Here is a 16459-nt window from a genome sequence, read left to right on the forward strand (position 1 = left end):
ACTCCATAGGGCAATCACCAAGCGTAGATCGTAGCCTCACTCCTGGTCGGAAAACTCCTCTGCAACATGAGACGTTGCAGCCGTGTAGGTCAGCATTTAGAAAATGCCGGCAAGTCAAAGAGAGAACAACAATAATAAAGTTAATACTATATACAATTTGGCTGTGGGCTCTAAGTTTTATGTTTTTCCGAAAAAGCCAGTTTTCCCTACAACAAAGGACTTGCTTACAATTACTACAAAATGTTGGTAGTTATTGAGATGGTTCCGCCAACCAGTGTCTCATTCCCAATTATTAATTAACCCCTCAATTAATTTATTTGTTCGGTGTTGAGATTTCCGAAATACTCCAGTTTCCAGAGGCTCATTTGTCTGTAACCGGGGACACGACTAATCGATTAGGTTGTTACTCTGCAGAGTCTTGTGCACTTTACCTGCAACAATCGTTCCCTCCTTTATGTCCTCGCACTGCCTGGTGTTTGAAGATGGGATGAACGAAACAGGGTCTTTCGTAGAGTTTCTCTGAGCACTGCCGGTACCCATCCATGTCCTTCCATTCTTCTACATCTGCTGGCACCGTCCGTCCAGAGTCACGCCTAAGGTCAACCCAGCCAGAGCCCATAATGGCTTGCGGCTGCACATGTAAGCTTCCGGTCAAGAGGTATCCATCCGTCTCTTCGTGGCTAGGTGAAGCTTTCCGCAAGATGCCATGACGCTTCTCCATGCATCTCGGCCATCCGCTGGTTTCTCCAGGGTGCCCGTCAACCGTCCTCCACCCAGTAGTGAATTTGAAGTCCATCTTGAGCTTGAAGTCATGGGGTTGTCATCATCTAGACTCTCACATCTCCCTTATGAATCTCTCAACCAACCCCGTCTACGAGCATAGCAAGATAAGCTACATCGTTCCAGGCAATAGTAGCAAGGGGAGTTGGGTTCATCCTACCTCATGATACTACTCAAGACATAACTTCAAATTCTCCTACTGCATGCATGGTGGGGAGGAACAATTCTAATGCAACAAAATCATAGGTATTGTAAAACATGATCAAATGACTTGCCTGGCTGACGGTCTTCAAACGCTAGTGACTCAAGATAGCAAGCTTCGCACTCCGGAAATTCTATCGAGTCAAACAATAGCACAAATAAGTATTTCACTAATAAGATATCAGCAAGCTAAAGGAAAACACACAAGCACTCAAACCAAAAACAAAGAGAACTCGAGGAAAACAAAATCAAGGTTTTCATCACATCAAGCAACAACAAGAAAAATAGTTTTAACCTGCTAACACTTTTCTTAACAGATCCAAAACAAGGGTTTTGCTAACTAACATAAAGGAAAACAACATACAAACTAGGTGCAAAAAGAATCACATCAATATCTATTATAGAACTCCTGTTATACCTAAAACAAAAATAAAATAAAACCTTTTATTTTGCTATAAATAAATGTTCACCCTCTGTAACTACAGAAACTAATCTAAAATAAAATATAACAGGGGTAAACTAAAATTCTATAATAACTAGAACATTAGGAAACAACGGCAAGCTAAAATAAAACTAGAAAAAGCTAGATTTGACTAAAACAAATTTTAATATAATCTACAAATACCCCAACAAGTTCCTACTGCTAGGCTAGGTCAAAACTAAGCAGTGACAAAAAGAATCACTAAAATAAAATAATCCTAACTCAATTTATAGCAGAAAAACTAATCTGACTAAAACTAATATAAAAGAATTTTTAAAAACCTAAACATGGCCGAATCTAATTTTCTACAGAAACTATAGGAAATATGCAAACTAGAGCAAAAAGACTCAACTAAAAATATTAAATAACCTAAAAGATATAGATTTTTCAAGATTGGAACTATTCTGTTTTAAAAACAGAAACTAAAATAACAGGAAAAAAACTGACGGGCGCTACTGGGATTATGGGGCGTGCAGTCTGAAACTAAACGGCGCCCAGGCGCAACTTAACAGGACATACATGTGTGTTTGTTTTTTTGACTAAAACCGATCTACCGGTTTGATCTGAACCGCACTAAACCGCTAAAAAAACCATAACTAAAACCGATCTAATGAAAATAAAACGATCTACTAATCGATCTAATCTAACTTAATGGTTCGGAAAAAAAAATAAAAAAAATGAGCGCACAGAGGAGGTGCGCTCATGCTTACAGAGACGAGCCTGGCGTGGGAAGGAAGAAGAGGCCAGTGGGCGGCGGGGCTTCGGTCATCGGCGACGTCGGCGAGGATGTCCAGGTGATGCGGGAGTTCGGGGGCGTCCGATTTTCTGTGGGTCATGAGGCGAGGGGACGTCTAGGACGGCGGAGACGACGAAGACGAGGCGGTGGAGCTCGGTGCTCCGATGGAGCATGCGGGGTCGGGAGTGGCCTCTGTAGATGACGAAGACGAACAAAAACATGTCAAAAGGGTTTGTGAGGTCGGGATAGACCGATAGCAGAGGTTAGAGAGGTTGTGGATGCTCACCGCTGAAACCAAACGGCGGTGAACTGCGGTGGCTGGGGCGAGATCGGGACGGCGAGGGCGCAAGCTATGGTGGGAGTTGGGGTAGGGTTTTTGGGGGGTTCGGAAGAGGAGGCCGATGGGTTTATATAGGGCATAAGCGTGGGCGAGGGGGCGACATGGGATCGCGATCCCGAGAAGATCGCGGTGTCGGGCGCGCTCTGCGCGTGCTCCGGTGCGGCGTGTCGTGGGTGAGGGGTTAGGGATAGGGTGGGGCCGATGGGTCAGTGAGGGAGAGGGAGATCGAGAGAGAGGGAGAGTGATCGGGCGGTCGATCGAAACGGGGGTCGGCGTGGTGCGGTAGGAGCAGGCCGGCTCGGCGCTGGTGGGCTGCAGCTCGGGCGTCGGCTGGGCCGGTTGGCCTGGCTCGCGCCTGGGTCTTTTCCTTTTTTTTGATTTACGACAGAGAGAGAAAACTAATATAAGAGAAAACTACAATATTTTTTATAGGACATATATATATCAATAAAATCAGAAAAATAAATCCTACAACATGAACATTTTTCCAGAGGCAAAACAGAAACAAAAATAAAAACATTTTTTTGTAGATTCCAAATAAAATCAAATTTGAATTCAAACTCTTTTTGGCAATATTTTCTTCTGACATTTTTCTTTGGAGTGTCATGTTTACTCCTCTCATAGTTTTGCTCAAGTATTTGTCAGGTATTTTTGAAATAAATTTCAATTGCCAAAATCAAATTCAAATTCAAATAGAACTCAAATGCCTCTGAAATTTCCAAATTCCACTCAATTCAAACAAAATGCATAGATGCTTAGCTAATAATTGTAAAACATTCCAAATTGAAAATTTGGGATGTTGCAATATAGCCCCTGTATGCACGCGATTATCCGAATACGGTGCGTTACATAGTTGACCGGAAGGACGGTCCTTCTTGTAATACGAAAGGAATCGCGAAAGATTCTGATAAGTCATCGAGTGGTTGACCAGCTCTCGCCGCATCATGACAATCAGTTTTCGGCTTTCTCTACCGAGGTGCTCATCCAGATAAACCAGGACACAATCGCAGTAGTTCTCCCTTTACTACCCTAACCGATAGAGCGGAACGTAAGGTAGTAAGCACAGGAGCCGGGTAACCCAACTATTGACCAAAGACATGATTCGGACCTGATGCATATAAGGTCGAACTCGTGACGCCCAAGTGTGCTAGAAAGCTGTTCGGACTTGCCAGCAATTTATGTCGAGGTGCGTGTGTGAAATGATCGAAGAAGCAAGATTCAGTTCTTTTAGAAAAAGTGAATACTGAATACAGATTATGTTCGCTGATACGTCAATTGCCATTTTACAAATAATAACGCCATGACCTAGGCTATTTGACATGCCAGTGGTCGAAGGCGGAGGGAGAAGGCACCTTATAGGCTCTAAAATAGAGAGTGCGGTCTACAAAGAATTACTTGGACCTCCTGTCGCACGTCTGCGCCACCTTGCCTCGGTGAAAGGACTCCTTTAGCAGGAGTAGCCTTTGGGTAGGTGTACGGATCCGAACTCCAAAAGAGTCCGTTAGATGACCCATCTTTGTGCCACCTGTGGTAAAAGATAAAAAATAGTTAGAAAAGAAAAGAAAAGGAGGCCATGGGAGAGCCTGTAGGCCTGTCCGTATTGTGCCTTTACCGATGACCAGGGTATTCTAAGTACATCAGTATGTACGCGCGATACAAACTTCACGGGTGTATAAGGCGAACGACGGAGGCCGAACTACTACTCCCGCTCTGATATTGATCGGGCCCATTTAATAGAGGCTGGCGGCTTAGTGGCCGATGAGATATGCGGCTTGATGAGGCCGCTTGGTACTTTGATTGTGGTAGCCGTAGTATGACTCTCCGTACGGAGGGAGTGTTTCGTATTTCCATTTATTGTTATGATGCCGCATGGACCAGGCATCTTAAGTTTTGTGCGTAGAGCGGGGCCGCATTAAAACAAGCAAAAGCGGTACGCCCCAGAAGTGCATGGTAGCTACTGCGGAACGGGACAATATCAAAGGTCAAGCCTTCTTCGGAAGTTGTTCGGCGATCCAATACGCCGAATACTGTTCCCTTGAGGGTAGCTATGGTGGGCTTGATTCTTGAAGGATCGATACCCATTTTGCGGACAGTGTCTTGGTAGAGTAGATTAAGGCTACTCTCGCCATCTATAAGGACTTCGGTGAGATGGAACCCATCGATTATTGGATCGATGATCAGAGCCGCCGAACCTTTGGGACGGATATGGCGAAATTTTTGGGAAAACGGCTCTATGGCGTATTTGTCCCGTAGTGCGCGCCTGCGCTCCCCTGTAGGGGTGTGCGTTAGGTATACCATATTTACGGTTTTTACTTCGGGGGGAAATTGTTTCTGACCCCCGGTATTTGGCTGGCGAGTCTCTTCGTCATCGTTGTCACTGGGCAGCCCCTTCCCTTTGTGTTCGGCATTAAGCTTGCCGGCTTGTTTGAAGACCCAACAGCTTCTCTTGGTGTGAGTAGCTGGTTTATCGGGGGTGCCATGAATTTGGCGGGCCGATCCAGTATTTTGTCTAGATTGGATGATCCCTCTCTATGTGCCTTGAATGTCTTTTTCCGTCGACTGGGTTTGGAGCCACTGAATCCGGCATTGACCGCCGTGTCTTGCGTTCTTTCTTTATGATTGCGACGTTTGTGTTTATTGCGTCATGGCTTGCCGTTGCCGTCTCGGACTTCAGAAGTGCCTAGATCGCTGGTGTTGTTGCTTCTATGAGTGAGCCAGCTATCATCTCCCGCGCAAAAGCGGGTCATTAGAGCGGTAAGGGCTGCCATGGACTTTGGTTTTTCTTGACCGAGGTGGCGGGTGAGCAACTCATCTCGGACGCTGTGTTTGAAGGCCGCGAGGGCTTCAGCGTCCGGACAATTGACAATTTGGTTCTTTTTAATTAGGAATCTAGTCCAGAACTTCCTGGCTGACTCTCCGGGCTATTGGATGATGTGACTTAAGTCATCGGCATCTGGTGGCCGGACATATGTACCTTGGAAGTTATCGCGAACGGCGTCTTCCAGGTCTTCCCAGTTGCCAATGGAGTTCTCTGGAAGGTTGTTGAGCCAGTGCCACGCTGGTCCCTTTAGTTTTAATGGGAGGTATTTGATGGCGTGGAGATCATCACCGTGGGCTGTTGGGGAACGTAGTAATTTCAAAAATTTCCTACGCACAAACAGGATCATGGTGATGCATAGCAACGAGAGGGGAGAGTATGTTTACGTACCCTCGTAGACCGAATGCGGAAGCGTTGGCACAACGCGGTTGATGTAGTCGTACATCTTCACGATCTGACCGATCCAAGTACCGAACGCATGGCACCTCCGAGTTCTGCACACGTTTAGCTCGATGGCACCCAGCGAACTCCGATCCATCAGAGCTTCACGGGAGAGTTCCGTCAGCACGACAGCGTGATGACGGTGATGATGTTGCTACCGACGCAGGGCTTCGCCTAAGCACCGCTACGATATAACCGAGGTGGAATATAGTGGAGGGGGGCACCGCACACGTCTGGAATAGATCAACTGATCAACTTGTCTGTCTAGAGGTGCCCCCTGCCCCAGTATATAAAGGAGCAAGGGGGGAGGCCGGCCGGCCCCTGTAGGGCACGCCAGGAGGAGGAGTCCTCCTCCTAGTAGGAGTAGGACTCCCTTTCCTACTCCTACTAGGAGGAGGAAAGGAGGGAGGAGAAGGAGAAGGAAGGAGAGGGAGGAAAAGGAGGAAAGGGGGGCTGGCCCCCTAGTCCAATTCGGTTTGGGCTAGGGGGGCCGCGCGCCCTACCTCCTCTCTTCCACCACTTGGCCCATGAGGCCCATTACTTCTTCCTCGTATTCCCGTAACTCCCTGGTACCCTCGAAAATACCCGAATCACTTGGAACCTTTCCGATGTACGAATATAGTCATCCAATATATCGATCTTTATGTCTCGACCATTTCGAGACTCCTTGTCATGTCCCCGATCTCATCTGGGACTCCGAACTACCTTCGGTACATCAGAACACATAAACTCATAATACCAATCATCACCGAACGTTAAGCGCGCGGACCCTACGGGTTCGAGAACTATGTAGACATGACCGAGACACGTCTCCGGTCAATAACCAACAGCCGAACCTGGATGCTCATATTGGCTCCCACATATTCTACGAAGATCTTTATCGGTCAAACCGCATAACAACATACGATGTTCCCTTTGTCATCAGTATGTTACTTGCCCGAGATTCGATCGTCGGTATCTCAATACCTAGTTCAATATCGTTACCGGCAAGTCTCTTTACTCATTCTATAATACACCATCCTACAACTAACTCATTAGTTACATTGCTTACAAGGCTTATAGTGATGTGCATTACTGAGAGGGCCCATAGATACCTCTCCGACAATCGGAGTGACAAATCCTAATCTTGATCTATGCCAACTCAACAAGTACCATCGGAGACACCTGTAGAGCACCTTTATAATCACCCAGTTACGTTGTGACGTTTGGTAGCACACAAAGTGTTCCTCCGGTATTCGGGGGTTGCATAATCTCATAGTCATAGGAACATGTATAAGTCATGAAGAAAGCAATAGCAACAAACTAAACGATCATCATGCTAAGCTAACGGATGGGTCAAGTCAATCACATCATTCTCTAATGATGTGATCCCATTAATCAAATGACAACTCATGGCTATGGTTAGGAAACATAACCATCATTGATTCAACGAGCTAGTCAAGTAGAGGCAAAGTAGTGACACTCTGTTTGTCTATGTATTCACACATGTACTAAGTTTCCGGTTAATACAATTCTAGCATGAATAATAACAATTTATCATGATATAAGGAAATATAAATAACAACTTTATTATTGCCTCTAGGGCATATTTCCTTCATGGGCCATGTGGATATGGAGAAGAAAATCTTCAATCCATACCGCGGGATCTGTTGTTCCATCGTATGATTCGATATTCATGGGTTTAAACCCCTCTGGGAATTCGTGCGCCATTACTTCGTGAGTGAAGCAAAGAGGCTGTGCGGTGCCTCTATATCAGGCCACATCGCGACGTAGCTTAGATGGAGTTTGTCTACGGCATTCGGACGGCGTGTAATTAAGCTTGTCACGTCCGAATAGATAGCCATCGTCGCGTGTCGAGGCACACCCCCGCGATCCGTAGACCGATTTAGTATGTCCTGCTCTCCTGTCCAGGTTCTGTCGAAGGTCATATGTATATGCCCGAGCTGTTTTATCCCTGCCTTTACAGCGAGGTAGTATGGGCTGCATTGTGTGCTGATGGCACGGGCTCCAATGCTTTGTCATCGAATTTAGGTAGTAATTTGTGCTTCAGGTAACTTTTGGGTGGTCGCTCGCGGCCGTATTCCTCGGCTGCCAGGACGTTAGTCCATCTATCATTGAGCAAATCTTGATCAGCTTGAAGATGTTGCTGCTTCTTTTTCAGGCTCCTTGCAGTGGCTATTAGCCGGTGCTTAAAGCACTCCTGCTCGAGAGGTTCCTCTGGCACGATAAAATCTTCGTTGCCGAGGCTCACCTCATCCTCGGAGAGTGGAAGGTAATTACTGTCCTCCGAGTCTTTGTGTACGTCCTGTTTATCAGGGCTGACTCGCCCATCTCCCTGTTCGTCCTGTTCGGAAGTTGGCTGAACAGGGTCTTCATTGTCTCTGGCATCGTCTAGAGTATTGTTTTCTCTTGTGCCGGTGTTACTGTCTTTTTCACGGCGTGATTTAGAGCGGCGCCACTGTCGTCGGCGGTTTGGCTGTATCTCAGGAGGTTTGCCTTCCACTGGGTCTTCTTTGTCGTCGTCGTTGATTTCTTTGGGTGTGTCCACCATGTACACGTCGTAGGAGGAGGTGGTCATCCAAGTCCAATGCCCGGTAAATGGAGGGTTTTGGGCTTGCTCCTCTTTGGCATCGTCGTCCATACCGTCGATGTCTCCAGAGTCGTAGTCGAGCATGTCGGTTAGATCTTCGATAGTGGCTATTATGTGGGAGGTGGGTGGGAAGCGAAATTCCCCGTCATCAGCCCCCAGTTCAAACTGGATATAATTCGGCTGTGAATCCCCTACCAAAGAGAGGGTTTCTAATGAGTTTAGCACATTTCCTAAAGGTGAGTGCCGGAAGATGTCCGCGGAACTGAATTCGACGACCGGCGCCTGGTAAGGCTTATCGGACGTGGATGCACGAAGTTCAGAACCAGTGACCGGAGATGAGTTCGGGGGTCCGGTGACGCAAACCTCGCTCGAAGTTGGGTCTGTGTGTGGCTCCAACGCCGCTGAGTCTGCGGCTTCCGTGGCGGTTTTAAGCTTCCCGTCTTCGGATGGCGCAAGCTGCTCCGAATCTAGGGCTGAAGCGCTTACAGGAGCAATCTCCTATGCATGGTCTGATAACCCACAAGTATAGGGGATCGCAACAGTTTCTGATAAGTAAGAGTGTCGAACCCAACGAGGAGCTAAAGGCAGAAGAAATATTCCCTCAAGTTCTATCGACCACCGATACAACCCTACACACGCTTAATGTTCGCTTTACCTAGAACAAGTATGAAACTAGAAGTACTTCGTAGGTGTTGTTGGATAGGTTTGCAAGGTAATAAAGAGCGCGTAAATAAAAGATAGGGGATGTTTAGGTAAAGACACAACTAAGTTAGTTTTAGTAGAGAGCTTGTTGTTACGAGAAAGTTATTTGTCCCTAGGCAATCGATAACTAGACTGGTAATCATTATTACAATTTTATTTGAGGGAGAGGCATAAGCTAACATACTTTCTCTACTTGGATCATATGCACTTATGATTGGAACTCTAGCAAGCATCCGCAACTAGTAAAGATCATTAAGGTAAAACGCAACCATGGCATTAAAGCATCAAGTCCTCTTTATCCCATACGCAACAACCCCCTTACTCGGGTTTGTGTTTCAGTCACTCACGCAACCCACTATAAGCGAATCATGAACGTATTGCAACACCCTATAGCGGGGATCCCTCATGCTTGCGCGACACGAAGAGCACCATAGGACAGGACCAATAATAAAACATGCAACTCAAACCAATCTTGATCATCAAATAACCCATATGACAAAACGGATCTACTCAAACATCATAGGATAGCCATACATCATTGGGAAATAATATATAGCGTTGAGCACCATGTTTAAGTAGAGATTACAGCAGGTAAGAGAGAGGTTACACCGCTGCCTAGAGGGGGGAAGAGTTGGTGATGATGGCGGTAAAGTTGTTGGTGAAGATTGCGGTGATGATGATGGCCCCCGGTGGCACTCCGGTGCCACCGGAAGCGAGGGGGAGAGGGCCCCCTTCTTCTTCTTCTTCCTTGACCTCCTCCCTAGATGGGAGAAGGGTTTCCCCTCTGGTCCTTGGCCTCCATGGCGTGGGAGGGGCGAGAGCCCCTCCGAGATTGGATCTGTCTCTCTGTCTCTCTCTGTCTCTCTTTGGCGCGTAGTACCATTTCTTATATTCTCGGAGATCCGTAACTCCGATTGGGCTGAAATTTTAACACGATCTCTATCCGGATATTAGCTTTCTTGTGGCGAAAGAAGGGCATCAACCGCCTTATGAGGTGGCCATGAGGGTCAGGGGCGCGCCTGCTCCCCTGGGGCGCGCCCCTACCTCGTGGGCCCCTCGAGCATCGTCTCACGTTGATTTCACTTCCCAAAAATCACATATATTCCAAAAAAATCTCCGTCCATTTTATCCCGTTTGGACTCCGTATGATATGGATTTTCTGAAAAACAAAAAACATGCAACAAACAGGAACTGGCACTGGGCACTGGATCAATATGTTAGTCCCCAAAATAGTATAAAAAGTTGCCAAAAGTATATGAAAGTAGTAGAATATTGGCATGGAACAATAAAAAATTATAGATACGACGGAGACGTATCAGCATCCCCAAGCTTAATTCCTGCTCGTCCTTGAGTAGGTAAATGATAAAAAGATAATTTTTGATGTGGAATACTACCTAGCATAATCTTGATCACATATCTAATCATGGCATGAATATTAACATACGAGTGATTCAAAGCAATAGTCTATCATTTGACATAAAAACAATAATACTTCAAGCCTACTAATAAACCAGTCATGTCTTTTCAAAATAACATGGCCAAAGAAAGTTATCCCTACAAAATCATATAGTCTGGCTATGCTCCATCTTCTTCACACAAAATATTCACATCATGCACAACCCCGATGACAAGCCAAGCAATTGCTTCATACTTTTGACGTTCTCAAACCTTTTGAACTTTCACTCAATACATGAGCGTGAGCCATGGACATAGCACTATAGGTGGAATAGAATATGATGTTGGAGGTTGTGTAGAAGAAGACAAAAAAGGAGAAAGTCTCACATCGACGCGGCTAATCAACAGGCTATGGAGATGCCCATCAATTGATGTCAATGTGAGGAGTAGGGATTGCCATGCAACGTATGCACTAGAGCTATAAGTATATGAAAGCTCAAACTAAAACTAAGTGGGTGTGCATCCAACTTGCTTGCTCATGAAGACCTAGGGCATTTGAGGAAGCCCATCTTTGGAATATACAAGCCAAGTTCTATAATGAAAACTCCCACTAGTATATGAAAGTGATAGCTCAAGAGACTCTCTATATGAAGAACATGGTGCTACTCTGAAGCACAAGTGTGGTAAAAGGATAGTAACATTGCCCCTTCTCTCTTTCTCTCTCATTTTTTTTGTTTTTTTGGGCCTTCTCTTTTTTTGGCCTTTCTCTTTTTTTTCGTCCGGAGTCTCATCCCGACTTGTGGGGGAATCATAGTCTACCGGGATGTGCAACGATCTAGCGTAGCCATGACATCAAAAAATGGAGAAGCCATGAAAACATCATGCTAGCTATCTTACGATCGTGCAAAGCAATATGACAATGAATGCTCAAGTCATGTATATGATGATGATGGAGTTGCATGGCAATATATCTCGGAATGGCTATGGAAATGCCATGATAGGTAGGTATGGTGGCTATTTTGAGGAAGATATAATGAGGTTTATGTGTGACAGAGCGTATCATATCACAGGGTTTGGATGCATCGGCGAAGTTTGCACCAACTCTCGAGGTAAGAAAGGGCAATGCACGGTACCGAAGAGGCTAGCAATGATGGAAGGGTGAGAGTGCGTATAATCCATGGAATCAACATTAGTCATAAAGAACTCACATACTTATTGCAAAAAATCTATTAGTCATCGAAACAAAGTACTACGCGCATGCTCCTAGGGGGATAGATTGGTAAGAAAAGACCATCGCTCGTCCCCGACCGCCACTCAAAAAGAAGACAATTAATAAATACCTCATGCTCCAACTTCGTTACATAACGGTTCACCATACGTGCATGCTACGGGAATCACAAACCTCAACACAAGTATTTCTACAATCCACAACTACCCACTAGCATGACTCTAATATCACCATCTTTATATCGCAAAACTATTGCAAGGAATCAAACACATCATATTCAGTGATCTACAAGTTTTATGTAGGATTTTATGACTAACCATGTGAATGACCAATTCCTGTCATCTCTCTAAATAGATATAAGTGAAGCAAGAGAGTTTAATTATTTGTACAAAAGATATGCCCACGCTCTAACAAATATAAGTGAAGCAAAAGAGCATTCTACAAATGGCGGTTTTCTATGTAAAGACAAACATGCAATCCAAACTTCAAATGATATAAGTGAAGCACATGAAGCATTCTATAAAGCCATACCCAAGAGATATAAGTGAAGTGCATAGAGAATTCTATAAATCAACTAAGGACTACCTCATACCAGCATGGTGCATAAAATAAAAATGAAAACTAAATGCAAAAGACGCTCCAAGATTGCACATATCGCTTGAACGAAACGAATCCGAAAATATACCGATACTTGTTGAAGAAAGAGGGGATGCCTTCCGGGGCATCCCCAAGCTTAGACACTTGAGTCTCCTTGAATATTTACTTGGGGTGCCTCGGGCATCCCCAATCTTGAGCTCTTGCCTCTCTTCCTTCTTCTCACATCGAGACCTTCTCAATCATCGAACATTTCATCCACACAAAACTTCAACAGAAAACTCGGTAAGATCCGTTAGTATAATAAAGCAAATCACTACTCTAAGTACTGTTGCAAACCAATTCATATTTTGTTTTTGCATTGTGTCTACTGTAACATAGCTTTTCCATGGCTTAATCCACTGATACAAATCAATAGTTTCATCAAAACAAGTAAACTATGCATCAAAAACAGAATCTGTCTAAAACAGAACAGTCTGTAATAATATGAACATTAAACATACTTCTGATACTTGAACAATTCTACCAAAATTAGGAAAAATAAAAAATTTGTATAGAAAGACGGTGCAAAAAGAATCAGAACCATTTGACATTCCAGCTAAAAATGTAAAATCACGCACTACAGCCAAAGTTTCTGTCCTGCACCGTACAAACCATCAAGCAAATGTAAACATCCTAAAGGCAAACCTTGGCACATTATTTTTACTAGTCGTCAACCCGTGCATGCGCACGGGCTATGTTTATAATACCTTAGATTTATATTTCTTTTGCGCGGCAGAGTTGATTAGCACAAATAAAATGAATTATTAATAATAATTTTTGTGTATGGATAATTTCATATATTAAAACAATGTACAGATTATAAATCTACCTATCAAACACATGCAAAATAGAGAGTGCTGGACATAATTGCTAGTTGTAGATCGATAGAAAGTAAGTTATAGATAGGTTGAAAATACTAAGACTTGAGACAAATATTCAAATCACTATAAATCAGAATGTGAAGCAACAACTTGAGAATTTCAGGGCATCCTCTGTTGGCACATGCATGCCTCTTATGCCTTTATTTAACGAAAAGTTCCTAAAATTAAAGCTCATCATCAAGAAGTTCATAATATTTTTTGTATTTCTTCTAAATGAACCAAAAAAATGAATGAATAATGAATCAAATGCTAATCTAAGCACCATAATTGCAACATCGACACTGTACAACTTTATAGATCACCTAAAACTTCTCTAGAAAAGAGGGATAATAAGCTTATTAAGAAAATGACCAATTGGTTTCACATGAATAACAATTGTTCTTGCATTAGAGTTCACTAAATCCTTTTGATGTAAACGCATGTCAAACATTACGAAATCTCTGAAACAAAAAGCACTTTGGTCTTGTAATGACTATCAATGAGTTCTATTATGTCAATTCTATATGGATTATTATTCTATAACAGTGTAACTTGATTCGTTTGCACATCCTCTAAGAGACCAATTACATATTTGCATAGCACAAATGTTTGCTACTTGTTATCCTTGAAAAAATGACTGGAACATGTGTACTGTTTAGGGCAAAAGAATTATAGCACTGAGTGGAAAGTAAACAAACAATGGACGCATTCATTGAGGGAAAAATCATATTTGTATTTAAAACTGCCATTAGAAGTATTATTTGAAACATAATACACATTTTTATGCCTCTTCTATAAGAACTGAAAAACTTGCTGATGATATCACTAAATAGTCTGCTTACTGACATCCAAAAAATAGAGCAACTGCGTCAAGTACAGACAAAATATAAACTACTGAAATAGGTATGAAGCAGTAGTGCATTATAAAGCCTGACCCAAGGGATATAACTTTGTTGTCGCTATTATGTCATATGCGAAGTATACTGATTAGCAACTGTTGTGATGTTACCTTGCGGTTGTTGGCCGTACGGTTGCTGGCCTACGGCCAGTGATGTTTGCAACCATGTATATGCAAACAAAGAGTGGTAGTGGGGCTAAAGGGAAGAAATAATTCTTGAGGAGCAAAGAAAGAAAGATGTAGCAGAAAGAGGAGACATGTATACTACATCCGATTACCAGATGTGGCAAGCGCCTTCCTAACTAAATACGATTTAGAAAAGATATGATACATTACTGGAATTAATTACTATACCATTTGCGAGGGTATCTGGTTTGTTGGCGGCGAGTATTGATCAGAGTAACATCCCAAGATAAAGTAATAGACTGCTCTTACAACTCTGGATATCCAAGTATTTAGAATCCTCCTTGTTCTTTCTATAGCTCATAATAGGGAGATACCTATATAAGTATCAATTTCAAAAAATAAATATACATAGTCTTGTAAGCCAAATAATGCTCACTGATCATATTATTTCATCTCCTACATGTTACACATACATGCTACAACTCAATTTTTTTACATAAAATTCTAATCATTTTTTTGTATCTTTTAGATGCTACAGATAGATACTACAACGTAACCTGTTGCAGCAGTTAACCGCCTGTATCACTTACTTGTGCTAATCAACCAATTATAAGTATCAATAGTTGCTAGACTGGTTTGGATATATCCTCATATATACTATATAAACTGATCAATGTGAGAACAATCAAAAATCACCTCAATCTTTAACATGCCGTTGTCCTATGGAGATTTTTTGCATACATCGTAGCGCGTACTCTTGCCATCAGTTACACTTGATGATCACATATTCTTGGTATAGCGCGTACTCTTGCCATCTGTCACACTTGATGATCACATATTCTAGGTCATCTGTTTACACAGTCCCCTCTCTCGAGCAAAACAAAATGCCATGAATTCCATTTTAGTGCATAAATTTCTCCTCTGAATAGATCTCTCCTCTGGTATATAAAATAGGACAAACATTGCTTAGTTGGAAATTCATTGAGAGCAACTTTTAGACCAGAATATTATGTTGTCAATTCCTACAGGTAACAAATTCAACATTAGTAGATGCAAGAAGTAAATTGTGATTAGACATAAACGGTTAGTACAATGTGATAAGCTGATGTATATCTCTGCAGGTAGCATAGTCAAAGAGCAAGATCGATGGAGAACTTATTAGAAGTATTGAGCAATAGAGTTGGAATACCATGAGATCACAAAAAGAAGGTTTATAATTTTTAATGGAAGTTGTTAGTTTAAGAAGATTTGTCATCACGGGAGATATATGTGTATCATGCACAATTTAGCATGAGGCATGCAAGTAATACGTGACCCCCAGCTTCATCCATAAACAACTGTCTACATAGCCGATAAAACAGTACATATATTGAGGAGTGTGACCTGCAGTGATTGTCAAATTGTCAACCACATCAGTGGACAAAGATAGTGTAGCTCGACAAACATGTTTGTTGTTGCTATGCTTCTCCTGCAATTGACCGTAGCAGCAGTAACGTACGAAAACCACCCGTCTATGGCAGACAGTTGTATTAACCGACCATAGTCACCATGTAGTATACTCCTAGCCTCTATCATTTTTCCAGATCAATGCAAGAAACAGATCAAATTAACACAAATGAATAATTCATGATGTAATTCTAGGTCCAACTGAGAAGTGGCAGCCATATTACTTGTGTGTGGATGCTCTGGAAGGGGACACACGCAGCCCTACTGCTGATGGAAGCACCTGCTTGCCATTGGGTTAGGGAAGACCTGGTCGCTGGTGTGCACAATCAGCAATGGAGATGGTCACGTACAGAAGATAAGAGAATAAGAAGACACGAAGTAACCCAGGTCAGGGAGGAGAACAGAAGGAGAAACGGCACATATAGGTTCCGGCAGAGGTAATCAGCACCGTCGCACGCCCAGTGGAACCGGTCAGGGTGCCGGTTGCAGATGGCCGGTTGTGGCGTCACGATGACTCCATCTGCTTGATTCCTTTCCGATGAGATTCTTCGGGAAGCTAGCACATAGTTTGTTCAGCAAGATGAACATGTAGAAGGCTGCTGGGTTGACCCGAACATTCACGTACACAACCTCCCTGATCGAACGTGCACTGCTAGAAACACAACAGAGGTCAATGTAACCAAAAATCATGTTAGATTGTGGGAGAGAAAAGAGGTGGAGGAGGATGTGCTACCTGGTGGTGGCATGATCTCAAGCCCTAGAGCGAATTGGATAGAACCTG

The sequence above is a fragment of the Triticum aestivum genome, chromosome 4A, assembly GCF_018294505.1.
Source record: "Triticum aestivum cultivar Chinese Spring chromosome 4A, IWGSC CS RefSeq v2.1, whole genome shotgun sequence".
Lineage (NCBI taxonomy): Eukaryota > Viridiplantae > Streptophyta > Magnoliopsida > Poales > Poaceae > Triticum > Triticum aestivum.